Source organism: Aquila chrysaetos, chromosome 11, assembly GCF_900496995.4.
Source record: "Aquila chrysaetos chrysaetos chromosome 11, bAquChr1.4, whole genome shotgun sequence".
NCBI classification, from domain to species: Eukaryota; Metazoa; Chordata; class Aves; order Accipitriformes; family Accipitridae; genus Aquila; species Aquila chrysaetos.
In genome coordinates, this window is record NC_044014.1 from 12,242,499 (window position 1) to 12,264,275 (window position 21,777).

The following is a 21,777-nucleotide window of genomic DNA, read 5'->3' on the forward strand; positions in this document are numbered from 1 at the left end:
TTACTGACATTCTGCATCTCTTTGAGACAGTCAGAACTTGCCTCATACCGTGCCCAAAAACAAGAAAAGAATGGAAATAAAAATGAAGCCCTGCAGCTGAAGTTTCAAGGGGATGGACAGGATTTTCCCAACACTCCCCAAAGTGATTGAGGCAACCAGCCCAGTCACATCAAGGCACAGCACAACCTCCCAGAAGGAATCTCTGTGCCTGATGACAGATGATCAGAAGACATTTCACAACATAAACTTCAAATGTATGGTATTATTTTCTTTCAGTATTAACTTATGGATAAAGACATAGTTGGATTCATGACACCACTATTGCTGCAAAACTAATAATGACCAGTGCACATACAGATCTTTAAATATTTTTCCTCAGCTACAAAGTACCAAACCCCTTATTTATTGAAACAAACCATATTTAGAAGTTAAGATTATGATTTGTTTACAAACTGACAAACTCCATTGGTGAAAGAAAAACAGATTTTTATCAGTACTCTTCCTACTCTATTCTGACATTATAAACAGAAACATTGCCTCTTTATATTCTTTAATTTAATCACTCTCATTAAATGCTCAATCCAGACCACAAACTTGAGAAAGAATAGAAACCAACTACACTTTTTTTTTTTTTTAAACTCTGTATCTCACTTGTTCACTTTTGACTTCTACAAAGCTTAATTCATCCAACCTCCACCCTAACCCCTGGGAGCATCTTGTACTTTCCAGCCATCTGGACTGTATTTACTTTACTGAGAAGAAAGTTAAATTTGTTCACGAACAAAGAAAATCCCCTTACTATCTTCCCGTCTTGTCTGTACAGTTATTTTCTAAGTTCTTATTTTCTCAAAAAAATTATTGTGCCCTCTGGGGAGCTCGCACAGTCTTCCTTGTGACCTCTACTGATGTCAGACAACTTCTTCATTTACCATTTTCTAGTGCTGCCTTTTTTCTTTTTAAAAAGTGAAATTACTATTTTTCCCCTCAGTTTCCACCTTCTCTTCATAAAAGCCCTTACAAACAGCACAGTAGCAATTGCACCAAAGTGTTTATTTAGAAAGCAAAAAGTGACAATTTTGCAAATAAAATGAACTATTGCCAAACTAAGATCAGAGACAAATTCAAAAGGAATATAGACAAACATTTATTTTTGAAGTTGTACTCATTTTGATGGTGTCCCTCCCTCCCCCAGTAGCTCACTGCTAGTGCAGGACTGCTGCATCTCCGTTCCTCCACCTTTCATCAAAATATCCATGCTGCAACTCCCCTCCCAACACTGCAGATACAAACGTGCTAAAGATGACTTGCAGAAAAAGTGAAAACTGCAGAAGACAAGCAACTACCTCAAACTGGTTTTTACTTTTAACCACATGTTCTTAAAATCTGATAAAAGTAGGTGGGTTTTATCTGAGCTGTTGTATAAGGCTTCCCTTTTAGTGCGTTTTATAACCCTATTTTTCAAGGCAAACCATCTCTTTTGATCACAGGTAGTCAACTATAGCTTATCATTAAAAGCTATTTTGCAGCTTTATTCTACTCCACTTGACATGCACCAGAAATCTGCATCAAGTTTCAATGAAAGCCAGACTGGCCCCTTTGTTACAGAGAAAATTAATGAAAGCAATGTGCAATGCATGACATGCAGCTAACTTTTTAATTAGGAATTGAAGATTCCCGATGCTTTGTGATGCTTGACTCAAACATCTGATTAATTTCAAAACTTAATTCAGTTTAATGAGCTAATTTAATACCTGTGATAAGGGAAAAACACCAACGTAGAACTACACTGTACCATAAATTAGAAAACAAGTACTAGAAGAAAAATACCTTTCTAGAGGGATAATTGCTTAAAGAGAACTACCTGCTGTTGTTTATTTTCAGGTTGAACCTCTGAATTTAATTCAAAGAAGTGACCCTCCAGAGGCATAATGATTTTTAATGATCACATCAAGTATCTTCTTGTTTTTTCAATGGCTCTTCTGCAATACCAAGGAGTAGAAGTTCAATCACAAATGTGCAGGAGGCTTCACACAACAACCACCGTAAATTCATTAGAGTAAGAAATACACAGTACAGAGATAACAATTACATTTTTAATTCATGGAACATGTCTATGTGAAAAAATAACTACTGAAATAACTCACCCAAATACCACCACATATGAAATAACGCAAAACAGATTTTGCGTAAAGCTCTGTGGCCACACAAATGGTTGGACCAGAATAATTAAGGGCACAAAGCTGGGGCAGAAACACTTCCCTTGCTAACATTTACCTCTTCCATATCCATGAAATGAGGACTTAATGCAACATTAACAAAACCAAACATTCTGCAGTTGCCAGTTTCTAGACTGATTCAACGTTATTCCTTCCCAGTTTTTTGCCTCCTCATCTCCAAAACCCACAAAGGACCATCAGTATAAATAAACACGTTATTACATTTAGCTGAAGCATAGTGAAGATGCAACACATCTCTGCCTTAGGGAAGCACTGCCAAATTATTTATCAGAAACAAAACACCAGGAGATCTGTTACCAGTTGAGCAATACCTCCACTAACAACGACTTTTTTTTCGCCCCTTTATGTGATTTCAAGCTGTTCAAATTTTCCCCAGAATTTGTAATATTTTTTTTTCTTTTAGAAGTGAAGACATGGACAATAATTAGGCAACTGAACTTCCTTTTCTTGAGACACAAGCTGAACATTTCATGCAAGCTACTAAATATAAGTTTTACTTCCAGCAAGGGCAACTCCTCACAGCTTAATCAAAGGAATAGCAATCACAGCCTAATGGGCTCTGTTCTCTAGAGCATCTGAGTTGGCAAATGATCAGCAAGAGAAGATTCACTGCAGAGAAGTGAGGACCAATATATTTGCACTTAGTGTGCATCAATTTGATTTTACATGTTTCTAACAGAGGGAACATGAAGCGACTTGATTCTCAGTCCACAGTTATGGTATGAAATCAGTTTCTAAGGAAACAGGGCAGAATCCGAGGGAACAAAATTTCTGGGTTTGTGCTGCTTCTGTAGCAAATGGCATCATCTGCAGAAGGTGCATGTAGCAAAATGCCTCCAAACCAATTAAGGAATTGAATTTTGAGCATCCTGAACTAGCAATTTAACTAGCAACCTCACTGGCGAGGCACACCCATCCATTTCAGGAGGGAGAGCACAGAGGTGTAAGAAGGATGCACGCCTGCTCACCACCAGTACCAGCCTACTCCTCTCAACAGTGCAGGGACACTAAAAATAACCTGTAATACAGTTGGCACTTACTATGGTCTGCTCGTTCATGTACGCCACAGTTCCCCTATGACTTTTTAAAAATCCAACTGCCCACATCTCATGGTTCCTCTTTCAGAGGGAAAACAAATTTTTAACCAGTGAGGCAGCAAACATTTCTTTCTTTCCAAGAACTCAAAGAGGGCCAGGTAAAAGGTGCTGATTTTCAGGATTTTCCACACCATGAACCCCAAGCGGGTTCCTCTGCTCCGATGAGTACTGGACTTCGGAGGGGGTCCCCCCGAGCCTCTCCACCAGTGGAGCTGAAGACATGGGGCTGCTTCAGATGCTCTCCCCAGCCAGTGCTGCACCCCACGTGCAGGGATCGCAGTCAGGATGCAGGCAGACCCAAAGGGCAGCTATACCAGGGAACTCCACAAGATTGGTTCCTCCGAGCCAAAATAATCAGAATTCTTTGGAGAATTTAAAACTTCATAAGTACGTGGTGCACTTCCAAAACTTTGAAATGAAACATTCCTTCTACCAACCAGCCACATAACCCACTGCTTAGCAGTGGAAGTTGCAATGTGTGTACGTATCTGCAAGAGGCATAACAAGTCTTGTTATCCATCACTCTCACAATAGAGCAGTAGTTTCTCTCTGGGGATACAAAGGGTTTTAAAGAAAAAAAAGTTATCTTAAGCACACATTTCCAAATAAATCCAGGTCTCCTTTACATTCAAGAAAAACTGAACCGTGAATTGAAGATAAAATCTTTCTAAAGCAGTTTCAATACAGGTGTTCGAGTGAGCTAATTTCGGCTCCAGAGAGAATGCTCCACAGTTTGCATATGTGCTGCGTTGGTTTGGGCAGGGACAATTCTTTTTGCACAGCTGTCGCTTTCAAAAGGAAAAGCCAATGCAACTCAAAACACCAGTATTAAGAGCCTACTACCAAAAGTGTTTGCCTGAAGGCCAGCAGCCCAGAGATAACAGCCCAGGCCTAAAATCCCAGATACGTTACCACAGCCCAGGATATTACTTTGCTATGCTATTCCACTGCAGACTGCACGTCAATACCCATCTCTATCTATAAATTAATGGAACCTATTTTCAGCACAAAAGCTTCAAAATAAGTCCTTCTGACCAACCTCCCAAATTAATTATGCAAATGCTGTATGAAAGTGCACAGATCATTATTACTTCAAATTTTTAAACCCTTGCACAGATACTCTGAAAGGAAAAGAAAGTAAATGCCTAATTATACACATTGAATAATCCAGATAATGGCCTGTCACATGCATCACGCTGAATGCAAATCAGAATAATGGTTTTATCTGTAAACACAATGTGGAAACGTCAAATAACTTTGATCTCATCTTTGGCAAGAACACGCTTCTTTAAGATACCATTATGTATTCAATGGGATATATATATATATATATTTAGCATTTTTTTCATGTTGAGTTTCAAAGCCTTTCCTTACAAAACTTACTCTATAAGATATTCCAATAGAGATGAATAATCGTATTTCCCCAAACAGAAGAACACTGCCACTTATTGCCTTGCTAAAAACAGTAGAAGCAACAATACTTTGTTTCCTTGAATGACAATAATGCAGTAAAGTGTGATTGTTTTTGTATTCAAAATGTCCATAAAGGCTGTACTCAAAAATTCCTGTGCTGAGGGGCACTTATCGCTTCAGAGAGAGGAAGAAAGGCATACCCACAGCAAGTAGCTAACCTCCTAATGCCTGCTGTGGAAATGAGTCCCTAACAGGCACTCCAGGCATGTTTAGCAGGTAGGGTTTTCTTCATTTCAGACTACATCTTTCTTACACAGCAAAAACCACGCAGAAATCGAGAGAAGGGCTAAAACTGAACAGGTAGAAGCAGATAAGAATGCCCAGGTGTCATGATTTAACCCCAGCCAGCAACTAAGCACCACACAGCTGCTTGCTAACTCCCCCCCGGTGGGATGGGGGAGAGAATCAGAACAGTAAAAGTGAGAAAGCTTGTGCGTTGAGATAAAGACAGTTTAAAAGGTAAAGCAAAAGCCACATGCACAAGCAAAACAAAACAAGGAATTCATTTACTGCTTCCCATCGGCAGGCAGGTGTTCAGCCATCTCCAGGAAAGCAGGGCTCCATCACACATAACAGTTACTTGGGAAGACAAACACCACCTCTCTGAACGTTCCCCCCTTCCTTCTTCTTCCCCCAGCATTATATGCTGAGCATGACATCATACGGTCTGGGATATCCCTTTGGTCAGTTGGGGTCAGCTGTCCCAGCTGTGCCCCTCCCAACTTTTTGTGCCCCCCCAGCCTACTTGCTGGTGGGGTGGGGTAAGAAGCAGGAAAGGCCTTGACTCTGTAAGCACTGCTCAGCAACAGCTAAAACATCCCTGCATTATCAACATTGTTTCCAGCACAAATCCAAAACATAGCCCCATAGTAGCTACTGTGAAGAAAATTAAATCTGTCCCAGCCAAAACCAGCACACCAGGTTAGACATGCGAGGGAGGCAGCAGGAATCACTGCCATCCTCTTCATGTCTGGTACTAGAGAAATTCTTTATACCACTGCCCATTCTACAAAGCCAAATTTCAGCATTTGTTAAAACACATTTCAAGACAGTACTATTAAGGGGAGATTAGGCTTTAAAGGAGACAGTTCCACCACTCAAGAAATTTAGGCTATCAGTTGGAAAAGAACAAATAAAGAATTTCAGTGGCTACATGATGACAGTAGCTATTTCAGGAATAAATGCAACAAAAATGTCTGTCTGTTGTATGGCACAGCAGTGTTTGCTTCCTCCCCCCAGGCTTTGCCTTCTAAGACCTTTTGCCACTTACAGGTAAAACACAAGATACTAAATTTCATGTTGAGATTATACTACTTCTAAGATATGAAGAAATTCTATAAAAATAACAATACAGGAAAATAAATGCTCAACTTCTTAAATGATAGAAAATGAACAGATTTAGGGGTCAGTCCAATGAAAATATTGCTGCTGCACAGTTTTGCCTGGTTGAATCACCACGTTGAGTAAAAAGACAGATCCTGTCAGATATTGCTGCAACAGCTACTATAACAAAGTTTACTGGCGCAATCCTTGTTTGTCATTCACCATAGGGATCCCAGTTTTCCAAAGGGGAAAAGGAAAAAAAAAAAACCGGGACCATTAACACTATACCTAAGTGTTACAGTCAGCTTACAGAAGATGTAAACAAGAACAATACCCAAATTTACTTACATTCAGAAGACAAATCCCTACTTTGATGAATGCCTGGACCATGCAAAAGTTCAGAAGATTGCTCAATTAGTTTAACTTATTTTGCCAAAAGCAAAAGCAAATTCTTACATTTCTACTCTGGAAGAAACTTCATTTCACAATACACAGGTCAAGCTTTCTCGAAAATAGAAGTTATCAGGGTATAAGAACATGACCAGTTAACCTTACTTTCCCCTTCAGAAATCAAGGGGTTTTCTTTTTTTCCTCAGTTGAGATGGAACATTATTTGCAACTTAGTCAAACTGACTCACTTCCACAGGCTTCTCCAGCACACTTCTAACAAAGCCCTTTTGGGATGGATTGTTTTTCCTCCTTCAAAACCGTAAGTTGAAATGATACTCAAGTGTAGAGTTAGAACAGTACAAATGTAAATTATTGCTATGCAAAAAGGATGCTATTTAGTTTTATATGTTTCTCCCTCAAGAAAGTAAAGATTACACCTCATTTGGTTTCAATTCCCCCCTCCCAGCTCTTGCAAAGTTAAATCAAACCATGCCATCCCCCTCCTCACCTCTCAGTAGCTGCCCTTCTAACAAGATCCTCAACTTCGGCTAAGGGCATTTATTGTACACACTTAGATCCCAACAAAAATTACTTTAAAAAAGGGAAGACGACATGCGCTGATCAAACAGAGCACTACATAAAGCAGTGATGCAAGACTGCACGAGGTATATGTCGACGGCCAGCAGAATTAATCCAAGTCCAGGTCTAAAACAAAACAGTACTACAGAAGTGTAAGATTTCCTGGGCATGTGCACCTCAGTCAATTTACACAATCTTTGCAACTCATTTGCTTCCACTGCTAAACTCAAGAAACAAAATAAATAGTCACTTTTATATGCGGCTTCTACAACACTGCCACATCAAGAACTTGTACATCAAATTCAGTTAGAAAAGAAAGCAAAACTAGGATAGAATTGACATCTTCAACTTGAGTCCAACTGTTGAATGTTTTAATGATTCAAGTCTAATCTTGAGGTTTTATCTAAGCTTTTCTTTTTACTCTTTTATAGTAATATTTGCCTATTCAGATTGGGTTTGGAAATGTAAACAGACTTGTTACCTAGTTAAACAGAAATCCTATCCACTGTAGCATTTTATTAAGTCAATACACTACTTCACACACCATCTGTATTCTTCCCTCACTGTCTTCCCAGCCATCCGCCCCTTCCTCACTTCCATTCAACAAACTCTTGTTGCTGGTTCCATTTCTGTTCAGCAAAATGCACAAGTTTGTGTCTTTGTATGAAAACAACCATAACTGCTTGACAAACACCTTAGGAATTGCAAGTTGTGATATCATAACATCTCACAAACTTTCACCTGAGTTTGCATCAACCTATAGGCTTACTAGCAAAGTGCAGTCATGTACTCAAGTTTCCTGTTTCAATATTTCCCCCCTTCCTTTTTAAGCAAGATTATTCTCAGCCTTAGAAACAGGAAGTCATTAAGTTCAAAATGTTTATACTAAATGAAAACATACATATTGGCATGACTGCTATCCAGTGACTATTGGGTGGTCTCAACCTGAATCTACTTTCTGACCAGCAAGAGCTTCCCTTGGAGAAATTATCAAAGCACTGCCTCAGAGACCAAGGATTGGAAAGGTATAACCTATCAGCTATTATAATTATGGTTCAGGATTTTTTACATTTTTTTAAAAAGACTTTAACATACCCACAAAAACCTCCCAAACATCTGTTTTCAGTAAGTATTTAAATAAATGTTTTCCCCAAATTATATCACAAATTGGCTAGTACTGTATGTTTCTTGGGCTGAGGTCAGTAATGAGCATTGGTACAGCACCTTTGTTGCAGTCACTCCCATACTTATTTGTGCTAGAGAGTGGTTGAAGAGGGAAATTCATAGCCCGCTGCCATCCTCCACTGATAACCAGATAATCTGAACATCGTCTGCACATGCCTGTGATCAGCATCTCCAACATGCCAACTTCTGGTCATACTGTTCTTATTCATAAACTCCTAAACCATTTCAAGTTTCCTCTTAAATTTGGTAAGCATAAAAAAAATAAAAATCTTCAATTTAGTACTTTGATAATACTACATTAACTGGTGGCCCACAAAGATTTCCCATACACAGAACATCTGACTATAACTCTCCCCAGACTAAGAGAAAAATCTGTCACTCGTAATTCGAGTTTATTGTCATACTAATCCCAATTTACTACAGCTCGCCTTTTGCGGATATAAATTAGATTCCAGGAGAAATCAAACTCCAGTCCATCAGCACAAATTTTCAATTGCTTTTTCAACACCATCTGTCCTTATTACAGGAAAATATACTTCCTCCCAACCTCAAGATTTTAATTATTAAATAGTATTTGGAAGAAGTGAAGAACTCTCTTCTCAGAAGGGAGCTGCAAAGCAGTTCCTCAGTATTCATGAGCACTTTCAGGGAACTTGAATGCTCCTCCAGCACGCCCACTTGCTTCCCGTGAACAAGCAGTGTTCAGAATTATCTGGAGAGGTCTTCCAAAGTGCTGAGAACATGATTTCTGTGCATTTTGATGCTCTATGAATCACCAGGAACAGAACATGAAGCCAAGAAACAGTAAAACATGCACACGTACAAACAACAAATAAGAGCTGCTAAGACTAATATTAGACCTACCAAAGTATATCCTGAACGTATCAGGAAAAGACCAACAGGAACGTACACATTATGCCACTGCCACATGAAACTCTCTACTTTTGTTTGGACCCACAGATCAATACAAATGTCAGGAATTAATAAAGCTAGCAGTACAGATCAGATCTCCAGAGACCAGCCACATCTGTTCAGCAATGCCAAGCTGCCAGCTGGATAGAGTCCCAAAGGCCTTTAAAGGGTCATCGTGCACAGCAAAAGCTTGTACTCCGCTAAAAACCTTTTAGCCTAGCAACTAAAAAGGTAATAGGTATTCTGTTAATTACATTAAGTAATTAAGTCATGTTTAGCTCTGTTAATTAGGATGCCTAATTTTAAAAGGTCTAACAGCCACAGTATTTAAATTCCTGTTTTGTTCTGGTATTGCAACAAAAATCTACCCTAACCACTGCCATTCTCATGACTGAATAAAAAAAAAAAAAAATGTATGCTGTTAACAGATAAGCTAATCAGTTGAAATGGAAAGAGTCAGAGAAAGTATTACTTGTTGAATACTGCATATTCTAAGCAACTTTAATGTATATATAATCAATTAAAAAATCCCAAATGAAAGACACCCTGGATCTCAGATGAGACTGTTAACCACACAAGGGTATTTAATCTAGGTACAAATTGTTAAAACATCCTTTCCTTGTGCATGTTTAATCGGAGCCTGTTAAGGGAAGAAATAAACCCTACAGTAGATGACACTTGCCTCCCTCCCCAGTATGTCCCTCACTGACACACAAGGTCTTGCAGGGCATAAAAGCTCCCATCAAGTTTTTGGCACAAGAAGCTATTTCCAAATTAACTATCTACTGATGTATATGGAAATTGCTCCTTCCAAATGTCTCAAAATCAGGAGTACAGTACCACACATGCTCGATTGAACACTGCTTCATCTACAGCTTTTTCCACAGCTGCAGGTGGCCCAACTTTCATGTGGGAAAGACATGGCTGACACCCTTGAATACCTTGGTAGGCATGTGCTGAAGAGATCTGTTGTTTAGGATTACAACAGCCAAAACCTCACTGCATAGCTCCCCTTGCTCTGAGGGCATCACAGCCCAATACTCTTAATTACAGGAAATCATGCCTCTGATGTTCACAAGGTATTTCCAATTCTTACCTTTTGGCTGTTTCCCAAGTTGAACCCAAAGGGTGAATCCAAGCTGGACCTCTTCACAAGCCCCACAGACAGCTTGTCTTGTAAGCAAAGAAGCCACTTTTAAAGAGCATAATTAAGATCAACCTGCTGAAATTAGTCTGAACAATTCATGCAAACAACTGCTATGCAGTCTGTTTTATTAAAAGCAAGTCATTGCTCCCAAATTTTACTCATAGCAGTGAGCAGTACCAGGGGTTTGCTACCAGCCCTAAAATGTGCCATGTTTGTGAAGGTTTGTCACTGCACAGTATTGCTCTTTCTGACCTCATGCAACGCTTTAGGAGGGCTACCAGCATCGCAGGGCCACTACAGGATGTGGGACACTACCCGTGAAGGCACCTGGAACTATTAGCCCCCATTCGATTAGCAATTTGGCCACTAATTTTATATCCCTTTAAGCAGGGCTTATTAACCACACTACACAGTACCCCAGACCGCCCATCTGGAAATGCAGATGTCATCTGCTCACCTTTGTAATCTGCTGTAAGGTTTTTCAGATGAAGATGTATTTCATCTTGTGGTGCTATATAAATAAACAAAGTATTATAAACAATCATTTTTATCTGACTGCGTTATGTCATATGGTTTGCTTTCTTTATGAAAGAAAACACATACATAAAGTGCAACCAGATGCTGTTGGCAGAGAATCGATTTAATATGGACTTATTTCTAAAAACATGATTACAGATGTGGCCTACATCTTGAACCCCATGTTTAAGGAAAAATTCTCTCTATGTATAATCATTTCACTTGTCTTCTATATTTTCTCTAAGTCTCTTAACTCACAAAAAAATGTTTCCTAGAACTAAAAAAGTTACACACCCTCCCCTTTCATACACCTACCACAAAAATAATTCAAGTATACCCTTATCAAAGAAAAACTGAACATGTTACTGAAGAAACACTGATTTGTAGCAGCTCATTGCTATACCAGCTCTCAGAAGGCAACATTGCAGGTTAGAACTAACTCTAGACTAAGCTTCTTTACTACAAACAATGCTTACCTAGGACTGCACCTGATTTGTAATTTGATTTTCAAAGTACAAAAATAGTTATTACAACTCTGCCCGCAGGATTGGAGAAACTTAAGACACTTTAATCAATTATTTTTAGTGTTTTGAGAAAGAAAAAAAAAAAAAAATCAAGTTATATATACCCAAGTTTTTGATCACTATTGTCTTTAAAATCTCTTACCAATTTCTAGAGCTCTCAGTAAGGTAACTCAAATATATGATAAAGATTTAATTGGTGTGCTCTAGCATTGCTTAGAACATAAAAGTTAGTTTAATTCTGATAAAACCCTGAGCAATCAACAAAATGAATAGAAATAAGTAAGTTTTAAATTAAAAATTAGTAAGGTCTGAATAAGAATTTTCATGCTTACTGATTTATAAAATCCTATCAATTTACCTCAAGAAAGTTTGAATAAAACTCTTTGCAACAGGATAGAAAAAGCACAGAAAGACTGACTGCATCATTCCACATCTAAACCCAGAAGCTTTTTACCATATTTGATATCCAGGTATTGAAATATTTAAGAACAGTCCTCTTAACAAGTGCACTCCTGAACTAGATCAGACAAGCTCATATTCATATGAATAGAGAATTTACTGTTTAAGAAAAATTCTCTCTAGATAGAATCATTTTACTTTCACTCTACATTCATGCTCATAAAATTAAACTAGTAAAAACCCAAATGGTTCATGGTTACTGAGGTTATTGCCTTGGCAATGTATTTATCGAAGGAACTAAAGTACTTGAAGCTAGGTTAGTGAACTACCAGTGACATCACTTAAAATCAACAGTTGAAAAGAAAACAACCCCCTCCTACAAATTATCTTTTGATTGGGCCTTTGAAAAATAAAACTAAATAACTCTTTCAGAGGACATTGCCACTTATGAGCACCTACATTTATTGGTAAAGCTCAGGTATTTGATTGATCTAGACTGTCTTTTCCAAGCAAGGCATTAAAAAGGTCATACGAAATGATGAAAAAGTTGAAGAATGAAAATCAAAGCAGGGAAAAAGTTCTATTTTCACCTAAGAAATACAGTGTCAGTTGATGTGAATGGAGCTTCAATTTTAAAATCCTATCACAACCAGCCAACTTCTAATCAACAGGTACGTAACTGTATTTGCTCCTGGAGGCAGGAAGATTGGACAACTGGATTTTTTCACAACTATTTAGAATGTCCCAAGCGACCTTTAACAAGAATTTTAAACATCCGTTACATCTGAATTAGCATAATTTTCAACAGGATTAAAAAAATATATATAGTTGTATAAACACTGTCTTTAGTGGTGGAATCAGATTGATTTAAAGTGCGGTTAGACCTAACAGCTTGTTCAGAGAGGAAACTTTGGCGAGGATGGATAAACAAGGCAATCTGAGCCCAGAGGTGAGTAAAGCACTTGTTTCTGCTGCACGAGGAAAAGGTTATTTCAGCAAGAGAGGCTGTTGGAGCGTCTGAGAGCCAAGGCTCAGCTATGCTCTCACCCAAGCATTTCCAGCTACCTCGGTTAGGGTGGGTGATGCAGGTGAGCAGCTCTGCCCACACGCAGACTATCTATCTGGTGCCTAAAAATTGCTTCCAAACTTCAACTGATACAGCCTCACTCAAAAAGAGCAGCCCTGCTGGGTAGGTGCACATACCTACTATTTATAACAGAAGCCTTGCTAGCAAAGCTTTTTCTTCAAACATAAAAGAAACCCCGATTTGAGAATATTTTGATTTGAGTGACTCTGAAGCCTACCTATGGATGGGGGGTTAGGAGAAACAAATGAGGATGTATGTGCATTTGTTTATTTTTTAAGACGACAACAAAAAAAAAATTGAACTGCTTGAGAACCCAAAACATATAGGTGGTTTCTGGACACGTTAATAAATCAATGGCAAAACCTTCATTCATTTACTAGGTGCCAACTATTTTGCACAAAGGGTTTCACTGTCCCCAGAAAGGGTGAACACCAGCAGCTGTTGCATCAGTATGGGATAAAATATCTTAAAAGGAGAAAGATAGCATACTGTAGCATTTACACAGCTTGTATTTAAAGTTTTAAAAAAAACAAAAAACACCAAAACCTCACAGCCCAAGTCCTTCCAGAGGTTAAGCCAATATGCAGATGGAATATTTAAATATGACAGCAATCTGAATAATGAGCTGAGAACTAAACAGAGAATTGTTATCTGGCTGTTATCTGCACCGAGCCGAGAGGACTCACGTATCCAGGCCCCACCATCCAAAGAATTTGTACGCAGGCATAATAACCCAAGTGTGCTATTCACTACTCTACTGGGGCACCTTAATTAGCCAGCCAAGCCTAAGTTGAGTTTGCCTTGTTTTAAGGCTTCCGGCATCCACAGAGAGTTCTCCGAAAAGCAATTCAAAGCAGGAATGTGATTAAGGGGAAAGACTCAGCTGGCCGAGCTGAGTGGCATGAATACCTCCCGCTTTTCCGCTCCCTTATGGGCCAAGCCAAAGAAAGATGCTGTGGCTAAAGAGAAAGTCTCAGTAGCTGTGGATCCAAGTCCAGTGCAAACTGCCCCCCATGAGATGCTACAAGGAAATCACTGCATCTCACAACCACCACAGTTCTACTTTTCTGCTTTTATACCCCACCCCAATCTATCAAATACGCTAAAGAGAGCACTCAAATTAATTAGAAAGCTGCACAATTGCACACTTTCAGTCAAGTCTGTGCTAGTTCAGTTTACTGCAAAGAACAAACAACTAGAAGATCAGATCCTCTTACACTAAATACCGTCACTCAGACCTCTCAGGAAGCTTAATTTCACACAACTGCAAGACAGATAAATAGTTTGAAGATATCAGCTGTAACCTTTTATGTTTTTCACACCAAGTTATACAACCTTGCAACCCTCAAAATCCACAGGCCTCTGTAGATGAATATGATCCTACCCCGCATCCATACTCGTCTTGCCTCTGGTCAGAAGTGGACATTGCAATAAATTTCTAGACAGACAAATCCTACTTTTACAAATGCTTTAATAATTTAGGCACTTCAGGGCAAACTTTTTTTCTTTCTTACGTAATACCCATTGCTGTAATCCACAGAAATATTTCCAAAAGTTTATCCTTGGGGCAATATGTAATTTTACCCCTTCTGTCAGCTTTCTTTTTTCATCAAGCAGAATCCTATTGTACCACAAGCATATTATGGTACAAATAAAAGACTAAAAATGCTGTGTTCATTAAATTTGACCATAATGCACAGTGCTAATGCCCTGCAACTGCTAATCTCACATCACATACAGCTTTTTGCTCCATGAGGAATCTAGTTTTCATCTTCCAAAGTGCTACATGATTAGCCACTGTAAGGGCTTTCATTTCTACTAAAGAGTGGCTTCTAACATGGGTAGGAAACACATAAGAATAGAACAGGAGTTAAGTTATGCAGCTGAACCTGAATAAGAGAAAGAGCATTAGGAGAGTTTTTCCCAGATGCCTATGAATAAAGAAGTGGATAAGGTATGTCAAAGAGCACGTGCAAAAACAGATGGGGAGAGGAAACGGTTTTGCGTATCAGGTATGATTAAATTGTTGCACCCAATTTCACCAATGCACGAAGACACAGAAGTTATTGAGAATAACAAGGGGGGAAAAATAGCCCCAAAACATTCAAAAATAATTAAAAGGACATTAAAACGATGGCTACAGTTTTGACTTCAGCAGCTTTACTGTGGTATCTATTAGTTTGTAACTGTCAAAGCTAATACTATGGGTTTTCCTCCTCCTCTCTCCTTGAGAAGTATCTGCAGAAAACTGCAGGGCTGCACACTCTCTACCCTGAAAGACCAATGTTCTGGCATCACAGAGGCTGTGAGAAACAGACTCAGCATCATTCCTCTTCTGGCAGTGCTCAACATCAGAAAGAGAGAAAACCACTGGCATACTCTGCCTTCTTGCTTCACACTGTGTTTCTGGCTGGGAGGCACTGTCATTTATTTATAGAATCTCTCAGCAAATTTGCTTGCATCCTGAAGTACGTTTTGATGATTCTATCCCTATTTTAGCATATTACAATTAATAATATTTTATAATGGTAGTAGAAGGCGAAAGATACCATCAACAGCTAGCAGACAGTCGTAGCAAGTCAGAGGCAACAGCAATGAAGGTCAGGTACTCACTGTGCCAGAAACCAGCACTGCTTCCCACCAAGCACGAGCTGAACACTTGGAACAAGGTTTCAGGAACTTCAGACACAGCCAGGTCTATTATACTGGCTTCAGTTATAGTCCTTTCAGTGACTCTGGATGTCTCCCATTGAATTTACTGCTCTAGTGGCATTTGAATCAAGGAGACTTCCTGAGTAAGCCAGAATTCAGGATAAATGCATGAAGATAGGATACAGCGATTAAAAGTATTGCCCAAATTGTCTGCTATTGGTCTTTCAGTTACTTTGGGCACTCACACTGCCTCAGTTTTAAACTCTGCTTAAAGCAAAATGAACAAATGCCAGTAAAAAAGTTTGATGGAAAATCCACCATCAGCCAAATCTTGCATTGTTTGTTTCAGTTATATAGAATCATTATGTCCGGTCCTTGGATCCTCTTTATTATACCCTCATTTCCCCTGACTGAAGAAACCTCTGTAACAGAAAACCCTCAGGAACCGTAATTTAACAAAGAGAGCATCCAAACTTGATACAACAACTGTATGAATGAAGCCAGTAATCTGGGTATGGTTAGAGTTTAAAAAAAAAATAATTCCAATGGACAAAATGAAAAACTACATTTGATAATAAATCTTCTTTTTATGAGTAAGCTTAATACCCTTCCTCTTGGTACAAGAATGTAATACTGTCTTCCTTGCCAAGAAACAAAAAAGGACAGAAACCCACACAGAACAAGAACCATAAGAAATGGAATAAACATCAGATATACATAGTATTTTCAAAAAGTTTTACTTTTTTTTTGTTTTGTTTTGCATATGGCCTATATCTTATTAACCAAGACTTTTTAAGAATACTAATGCTTGAAATGAATCTTCAGAAAGACAGCAGAAATCAGACCCAAACCAGGGCTGGGGTGAGACAAGACAATTGCACGGCAATTACTAATGAGCTCCTCCACACGCTTTACTATTACAAGAAAGCAACAGCCTACACATGTGCAGGTGTGGCAGTCACAGACAGACCCAAGGCTGGTAGAGTACACACACCACCTTCTTCCTACAGAAATCAAACGGCTGAGAACCCAAAACTAGTGAGCTTAGATGAGGACAGTGTTTGCACCCAACCCCAGACACCACTGCTTTGATGATCAGAACAAGAGCAGAAGTGCTGCTACTCCTGTTTGTGCATTTAAAAGGTTGCCCAGTATAACAAGCTCTCTCTGAAGCCATTTGGCTAATCACATTTAAAAATCAGGGGCTCCATTTTGGTTCACCTAACACTGAAACGCTACCAACAGAAAACAAGTTCACACTGGAGGCGATACATGCAACAGGCAAAGTAATTTTCAGGAGCTCTTTCTGTTGAAGTCAGTATCAGGTTGTCCAACGCGCTGACACAGCCAGAGCTGTTATTTTTAAACACAGCCATAGTCTATTTAACTAAAGCATCTTTACTGACTGAGCCAGTATTACTTTGATAACACTCCTTAAGTATCTACACTGAAGCCTACATATGACATCGAACAGAGAAAATAAACTTTTGAAGATGGTACTTCATTGCAGCTAGGAAAAGAGAAAAAAGGGAAAAGAGAGAGGTCCGGGAAAAAGCTAGGAGGACCCAGCACTGAAGACCATAAAGTGCTATCTGCAGGACAGCTGTTCACACTGTGAATTTGTATCATTCACCACCTGCACAGAGACTAACTGGAACAATTTCAGTCAACTTAAACAGCAAACAGCTTTCTGCTGTTGGAAACTCAGCATTACACTTCTAAAACAATCCTTCTGCCAAATTTGTTGGTAGCAACACTAGGTTTTCTTACACATCATTCAACTGACAAGAACCTGGAGGGAAGGAGAAGAGAGGCACTACCATTTTCAAAGGCATGTAAGAGACTGCAAGTTATAGTTACACAACATTTTGGGAGGCAGGCTGAGCTATGCTAACCAATTTATTTGTATACATTTTCTTCAGTGTAATTCTTACTTCTTTATATATAAAGTTGTCTTGTAAACATATGCATAAGTTCATTACCAGAACCAAGCCGAACCACATCCTTTCCTCTCACCAAAGAAATAATTTGTTCTATACGTTCCTGAACTTATAGACACTGTGGTCTACCTGACACAATGAAGTCTTCCTATGGCAATATTTAGCCTCCATTTCTTATACATGACTATGAAATAGAACCAGAAGAATAAAAGCAGCAATGGTGCACACTGTTCGATAGCGAAAACCTTTTTATTTTAAAATAGAAAATTTAGTTGTGCACCTTGTGCTGTGCACATACAGCACAGGCTCTGGAGACAAGGGAAAGTTGTTACAGAAAGCACCCCCAAGCTTCCAACACCTCCATGCCACCCAGGACTGCCACTTACTGGCAGCCTCATGGAGTTGGGATATGGGTGCGTGACATGGGAGCCAAAGAGCAGCTAAACCCAGCATGTTGAGATTATTTTAATTAAAATAATTTCAAAGTCTACGTAGTTTCTCCAAAATGTTGCATTTATCCCAAAGAGTCTCCCTTTAAACATGACTTGTTTCCCCTCAGATTTTGAGCGTACTGGGAGGGTAAGGGGAACTTCATAACCTGGTGGCTGCCACATCATATCTCAAAGCCTAGAGAAACAGCTTTTTCATTCTTACTTTCCTACAAAACAAGTCCCCTTGCAGAAGGCTCAACTCACAAACACCTTCCACTTAATTTTCGCGTTGCCTCCCAGTACTGCAGGTGGGACCCTGCAGAGCTGTCACCACTTAAGGCTTAAGGCACTGGAGCCAACCTGAAGCTCAGCACTGACAGTCCCCCTTCTCCCTATTCCCCCCTTTCCCCACAGGTTCTCACCGCTGCCTTCAACACCTTGCATTCACTCTAGTGCTCACTCAACCCTCTCTTCAGCTAATTCAGCTTATTAAAAAGAGCTAATGCAGACGGGGGGGAGAGGAGGTATGCTGCTGCAATTCACGGTGAATTGCATAAGTTCAGCAAGCAGCAGGGCTTACACAAGAGGGGATGAGGCAGGACCACATAGCCAAGAGGGAAGAGCAGGATATCCCCTTTAGCTGGGTTGTAAAATACAACCCAAATATTTTCATCAGATGGAAATCAGAGTCCTAGAGAGGAGTGACTATATTAAAGAGGTGATTAGATATATATTGGAACAATGACACACAGATTTCTTATTTGACTGGGTTCTTAAATAGGATTACAGGGCTTTGATTTGTTTCTTTAAATTGGTTTTGGAGAGAGAGAGTAACCCCCAAAAAGTTTAGAGAGGGTGGAATAACCTTGGAGGGAGTACACTACATTATGCCATGTCAACCATGATAGTTTCCCCAGCACAAATATATGCTAGTACACATTCTTCAAGTTAACTAATAAACAGAAGAGTCATAAAAAAGAATTATTTACACTATGCATTTGCACATTGTAACCGGTAATCCTGTAGCTTTAATTCCACCTTTGAACTATCAGTTATATTGACAAGCAACAGTGGCAGCAGTGTATGTTACAAAAGGAGTAAACAAATGACCTTTATCTAACTTTAATAAAGTAATAAAGGGCAGATTATTTTTTTCTTTTAACTTTCTTCAAAGAGAGTTTTATAGCTAACTACCAGCAGGGTGTGGACTGAAGCTAAAAAACTTTGAAATAGGTCCTTGTGAAATCTGAAACCAAAATACAGCAAAGGTCACTCTCTGAAGAACCATCTTGTCTGTATGTATACTATAAGCAAAGCTGTTAGCTCAGCCTCAGTAATAATGTAATTCAACTTACCCCCTGGGAATAGCAACATCATCAGGTTTCTACTACAAAGATAAATTTACTGCACACAATACCTGTTACTATACATACGCAGCATGTTTGATAGTAGCATGGTATACCTCAAGCTATTTTTTCTTGTTAAAGGCTAACTCCAGGTTATAAATATGACATTGTTATTCTTACTCCCACCATTAACTAATTCTTTTTAGTCAACATTGCACATACAGTAGAGTCTTATGCAACATACCAGCTGATATTAATAGGAAAGGAAGCAATACATATGATTTTTTAAAATTTTTACTATTTCCCCCCCCCCCAAAAGGAGAGGATTTCAACAGTTTTCAACAAGAAAACAGAGAAATTTTCCAGTGGAGAGCCAGGATCTCCTAACACAAGTATTGGGACAGTAAGACTACTATACTTTGTTCTGTCTTATGGGCTCCTGTGAAACAGTTCACAGACCCAAGCTTAGAGACAAGTGCCATATAGCAACTGAGGTTCTTGAAAAGGGTTGCCCATACACACATTGTTCTGCAGATACATATGGGCTAGGCCTATTTTTCCAGCTACAGGAAAAGACCAGGCAGCCGAAACTGCTGGCACCAGAACTACTGGGTGAGCTTGGGCTCCTGCTCACCATGCCTATGGAGCAGAGCGTTCCTACCTCCTACGTCTCCACTAAGAGCTCTCCCTCCCTTTCACTCCGAGTTATGTCGTATGTGTTTGCCAACTGAGGAAAGACGTGGCAATCTTCACATCTAAGCAAAGATTTCACAAAGTGTAGCACTGAAATGTTGACCACCTCTGCTTGAGGACACTTTTGTGGTATAGAAGACATCCCACCACCCTCAATGGTCTCCATTGGCCACTTAGGGTCCATCGCTGAAAAGACAGAGGAACGGCTAGAAAAAGAACAATTTCTCCTGACCAGACAGCAAAAATTTCTGTCTTTAATGGCGCAGTGCTTGAGAAGAACTAAGCAGTCTTTGAAATCTAGCTCTTAACCAGGAGTTGTCTTAGGGCATGTAAAATTAGGGACACTGCTGTTTAAAAACATCTAAGCTTGAGCGAACATACATAAAGAACATAACATGTATGCAACAACTATTTGAAGAGGAAGCAGTATTTTAGTTTTTCCCCCAAGTGCTTGGCCCACAGGAAAACATCTGATGTAAAAAGGGAACGTACACTGCCCCTTTACCACCCTAAGGGCAAATTATCCAGGCACCTTTAAAAAAAAAAAAACAAAACTCCTGATGTTTTACAGCTTAACCATTTTATATAGTTAAACAGAGTTGTCTTGAGTTCACAAGCCTTAAGTTATTTGATACGTCTTAACTAGGAAGCTATCTGGATTCACTTCAAGATTATTATTATTTTTTTAACTAACCTGCTTTTGAGTACAGACTCACTCATGCTAGCACCACACAGATGTATTCAATCTCTTTGCATGATGCAAAACTATTTAAAGTTCAAAACAGAGTGAAAAAAGGATGGGGGAACCCAACTGCCAGACCACTAGGTTTGGTTTCTCGTTTGTTTTTTTGGTTTTTGGGGGTTTTTTTGGGGGGTTTTTTTTTTGTTGTTGTTGTTGTTTTGTTTTTTGGTTTTGTTTTTTTTTTTAATTTATTTTAAACCCCCACAAATTTCAATGTATTTGCAAGTTCTTCTGTGCATTTCTTATTTTTTGCTCAATACCAGACCCATGATTTTGATCAGATCGATAAGGAACAAGCCAAACGTATAAAGACAGCTTTGCTGATTACAGGCATACTTTGCTTTACAGAACATTGTACTAGCCATTATTAAAGCATGTATCACGACTTCATTTTTCTTCCTCAGCTGCTCAGAATTAAATCTTTGCAATAAAAATATTTATGAAAATTTGACTGAGCAATCTACTTCGGACACTTTGTCTTAGAGGATAGAGTTTTTTGTTCCAAATCATGCACACGCAGAGGTATCTGCCAAGCTCTCCAACTGTGTCACTCCAGTCCTTAAGCCATTTAACGCAGAACATGCACGTGTCCTTTGAATGCCAAGTCAGCTATGTATCAAAGACAAACAGCTCTGGATAGTCAACCCATAACAATCAGCACGTCAGTAAGAGATCTGATTTGTATTCAGTATTATGTCCATTGATGAGACTGGGAAAAAAAAATTAAAAAAATCCACACATACCCATGGATTCTTTCACAACCTAAATAATTTTAGGAATAAGAAAATTACACAACCTTTGGCCTGAAAATACACAGTTTGCCCTAAGAGACAACAGCTTCTGTTTAGTAAATGAATTAAAGACCATGAACATCTTCGCCTTCTGCCTTCTACCCTGACAGCTGGGCCAAAAAAAAATTTGAGTCACCAGAAGAGTTTTGCCTTTGCATGTACTTTTAGACAAAAAGGCATTTAAAGCCAGCTGCCATTGAAAGCCAGAAATTGCACAGACTAACTGTGAACATTGCAAAGACAATTACTCCTTAACTGGGTATTTAGTACAACACTTCATACACAATCAAGATCTGAAACAGGATGATGGGCT

General features: G+C 39.1%; 1 protein-coding gene across 7 annotated transcripts in view; it reads right to left on the reverse strand.

Annotated features, from left to right (window-relative positions):
* ADD3 (adducin 3) overlaps positions 1 to 21,777 on the reverse strand; it is a 102,621-nt gene that overhangs the window by 74,514 nt on the left and 6,330 nt on the right. The gene's annotated exons all lie outside the window — the stretch shown is intronic.